Genomic DNA, 4,308 nt, shown 5'->3' with positions numbered 1-4,308 from the left:
ACTGCATTAATTTTTTATTCCAATTACATATGATGCTATTGGAATTGTTATGCTATCCATCTAAAGTCTACCTGGAGAGCTGTGATGATTAAGAACTCTTCCTTCGACGTTAAGGACAAGTGAGGACCATTATTGCTTAAGGACGTTGTGTGAAGTTTTTGGGGAACCTCAAACTCAACTTGTACATGTGTACATGAGTGATGTTCGTGTTGTGGTAAAGTCATGGGAGTACCCATTGACTCAGTGTGGGCGTCGTGGATGCGGCAATCATGCATAGGGCTTTGATGGAAGTGTATGTGCAGGAAAAAAATGAAAGCGTGGAAGCACAGCTTGTCCGGAGCATGGTCTTGGCTGGAGATGGTCTCAACTGTTCGGCCGTTTGAAATATGTACGCATCCTATAAATGGACTGGGCACGAGATTGCATTTGAAGAGATTGGGGAAGCAACTAGTGATGTGGCCAAGGTGGTAAGCATGGTGTGAAAGCTATTTTGGGTGGCCATCTTGTAGCCCTTGGAAAATAAAAAAAGTAAACGTGGCCATTAGTGAAAAGACCACGCGGAAGAGTGAGTGGCTGCCAGCGTGTGAGTTCCAGAAGCTGGTGAAGTCGGCAACCTGTAGAAAAAAGAGAAGGCGGCCGTGTTGTTTGAGGGGGGACTCTGGGAGGCAGCTGCAAGACGAAGCCAAGGGGGGTCTCTCATAGCTGCCTGGTGTGAGGCGCTGCAGAAAGGAGAGAAGTGGAGGTGTGTGTATTTTTGGGTGGCTAGCTGCAGCCCACAGGCGCTGCAGAAGAACAGACGCTGGGACGTGTGCGGCCTCTGGAGCGTGCAAGTGACGGACTGGAAAGTCGCCTAGGAGCAGCGGCTGGAGGAGCAGTCACAGTGGACTGGCTGAAGGAGTCGACGTGTGGGCTTGTGAGGGGTAGCGAGGACAGAGCCAGGGGCGCAGCTGCAGATAGCAAAAAGGTGAGGAGAACCAAAGATAAAGGGTCCTTGCTGAAGAAAGCTGCGTGGCGGCCAGCGCAAGGGATGAATGAATCTAATTGTATAGTAATTTGGAAAACATCGTTCCAATTAACAGCATAAACTATTAGACCAACTTGGAACATGGAGGGAATAAAGCCTGATAGTGCAAAGGGATTGCTCATGTGACTGGGTCTTGCTTTGGGAACTGGCAGCGTGCTGGTGGTGTAGGAGAGAATGGTCTTCAGCTGAGGTGCAGAGCAAAGAATGAAGAGGTCGGCTGCTGTAGAGAAGCAAAGGAGCGAAGGGATTTGGAGCGACCAGGAGCTGGAGAGGGCTGATTGCGAGCGGGTGCTTGATGAAGCTGGTGTCTGGGATATCTTGGATATCCCATTCTGTAAAGATGAAGGTCCTTTCTGAAATATAAGTCTTGTTCATGCTCTTTGGTCTGGTGTTCTGGTGTGTTTGCATGCGTGTGTGGAAGTGTGGCACTCTATAAAGGCGTAGACAGCTTTAGCGCTTCCGTGCCATCAACGTTCCAACCGTTGAGGCACTTATTGAGACCGCTTCCCACCGGTGCTGGCCGCTTCCAACCATTGAGATCTCCACTATGTGGGAGGAATTCAGAAAGAGAGAGACGATGGCTGTTGAAGGGTTAAGAGAGAGAGGGGAGCAAGGGAAAGAGGAGGGAGAGAGAGAGAGGGAGGGGGACAAACGGGGGAGAGAGAGAGAGAGAGAGAGAGAGAGAGAGAGAGAGAGAGAGAGAGAGAGAGAGAGAGAGGGAGCGAGGAATGGGGACAAGAGAGGGAGTGAGGGAGAGAGAGAGGAGGGGGAGTGAGGGGGAGAGAGAGGGCGAGCGAGAGGGAGGCGAGAGGGGAGGGGAGCGAGAGAGAGGCAAGAGGGGGGGAACGAGGTAGGCGAGAGGGGGGAACGAGAGAGAGGCGAGAGGGGGGGAACGAGAGGTAGGCGAGAGGGGGGGAGCGAGAGAGAGGCGAGAGGGGGGGAGGTGAGGGGCTGTTGAGGGCTTTTGTTAGTCCTCAATAGCGCTGTGCAATGCCCATGTGGCCCACGTTGCATGGCCACATGGCCACGTGGCTGGCCTGACGTGGCCAACCGCGTGGCTAGTGTGGCCATTGTCACATGCCACGCACGCGACAAAGGCCACAGGCCTCGTGGCCTTTGCCACATGGGCGGCAAAGGCCATAGGCTACCGCATGTAATGCCCACATGCAGGCATTACATGCGAGCATTACACGCGACGTCGCCACGTGGTAAGTCCATGTGGATTGGTCAGTCCACGTGTCATGCTCGCGCTCGAACATTACACATGGCTAGTCCACGTGGACTAAACAGTCCATGTGGCACAACCACGTTTAATGCCCGCACTCGATCATTACAAATGACACAGCCACGCGTAACCACGTGTCCACGTGGCGAGCTAAAGGCTCACCACATGGACTCTGTCGGCCATGTGGCACACTACGATGTGCCACGTGGCCAACATAACACACGTGGTGCCAACTAATTTGCACCACATGTGCTTGGCGTGGTGCCCACATGGACTGTGCCACCGTGCACGGCACACTACATGTGGCTACCATGTGTAATGTCGACACTTGAGCATTACACGTGGTAGCCACATGTTAGGCCCACTAATGTTGTCCTCCCACATGGCAGCCACGTGGGAGGTCCACGATCGTGGGCCTCACACGTGGCTAGAACGTGGGAGTCCCACCACGATCATGGGCCTCACACGTATGCAGGGTTAGGCCCATAATCGTGGGCCTAACATGTTCCAGCCATGCGTGGGCATGTGCGTGGCCACACATGGCTATTTCAGCCCTCTTGAGCCCTCTCGGTCCACTCGGCTCTCCTCGGCCCTCCTCTCATGCCCTCTCGGTCCTCCTCTCGCATCCTTCACTCCACCTCCTCTCGCACCCTCCTTAAGCGTTCCCTCCACTTTGAACCTCTATCAAGCGCTCCCTTTTCAAGCGCCTCTTTCTCAAGCGCCTTCTTCAGCTCCTCCCAAGTGCCCACTTCTGTGTTTATTTACGCGTCATGACCACGCCATCGTTAGAGGAGCTTCGCATGGAGTGTATCATCTTTTGCAAGGATACATGGCGCTTGATGAGATGTACAAGAATGACCCAATCAATCCCGACTTTACCAAGTTAGAGAGATTTCAAGGAGTTTATTATTGGAATTAAAGTAAATTATCCAAGGAAATGAGAACGACTTGGCAATAATAGATATGTTTGAGCTCAAAATATCAAGTGTAGTTGCTTATTGGAGGACATACATAGTTATTAATGATGAGAACGAGCAATTAATTAGGAATACGTCCCAATCAATGGTTCATTAGAAACTTATGAGTGTCTTTCCTACTAAGTTTTGAGGTTTGTAATAATGTTGGCATTACTTCATTATGCAACTTCTTTGATGTAGAAACTTTATAATGTAACTTCTTTAATGTATTTGTCGAGTTTTTTAGATGGTTATGTTTTTTTATGTTCATCTTGTAAACCATGATGAAGGAGAGTACGGAGAGAAATAGGAGAGAGATGAGGAAAAGGGATGACTGTGGATGCTAATTTTGAAAAAATAAAATTTTTAATATATTTATTTATTTTTTAGATTTAAAAAAATATTTTTTAAATAATAAAAATTATAATTAAATTATAACGATCTGATTAAAAACGATCAACTTGCTTAAGGGTCTTAATCACCATTCAATACTTGTGTACTCCCTACCTATTGTACCATTCTTTTTTGTTCTTGTGTACTTCATTTTTGCTCCTCTTTACAATGAGTTACACAATCACATTCCCATCTTCTAAGAAAGAACTGAGTTTCATCAATGGACGAGTTGTGGTGAGTGCAAAGTTTTTACGTGAGCAAGTAGCTCCCCACTCATTTTGTGAATTGCAAGCCTTAGTAAGTATTAGGACCCAAGAGTTGCACATCCCTCTCGAGGAAACCTCTAATTAATTTTATGAGGGAGAGGAGTTCTACATACTTGAGGACTCTCTATCAGAGCCAACTACTCGAAAATAGATGATTCTTCATTGACATCAAACCTAGAACCAATAGCCATCTTAGACAGCCTGCCCAAAGGTTTTCCAACTTTGAAGAATGTGATAGATTTATGCAGCAGCCCAGAGGATACCGATGCATCAAGCTCATCAAGTGTTGCAAGAGGACAAGGTAAGAGCATTTTAGAATACCTTTTCAGCATGAAGAAGGGAAACACATTAACAAAGGTTTTGCTAAATGTCAAGACGTTATCAAGGCCGTGGAGATTCCTAAACAATACAATAGTGATATTGCATTTGAGTTCCTAGTAGGCG

At 48.2% G+C, this 4,308-nt stretch overlaps 1 pseudogene; it reads right to left on the bottom strand.

The window, feature by feature from the left end:
* Positions 1 to 1,558, bottom strand: part of LOC147605334 (ras-related protein Rab7 pseudogene) — a 2,505-nt pseudogene extending 947 nt beyond the window's left edge.
* Positions 1,559 to 4,308: the final 2,750 nt, after the last annotated feature.

This window comes from Cibotium barometz, chromosome 60 (assembly GCF_041138505.1).
Source record: "Cibotium barometz isolate CiBa-2024 chromosome 60, ASM4113850v1, whole genome shotgun sequence".
Classification (NCBI taxonomy): Eukaryota; Viridiplantae; Streptophyta; class Polypodiopsida; order Cyatheales; family Cibotiaceae; genus Cibotium; species Cibotium barometz.
This window is presented reverse-complemented; position numbering and strand designations above follow the sequence as displayed.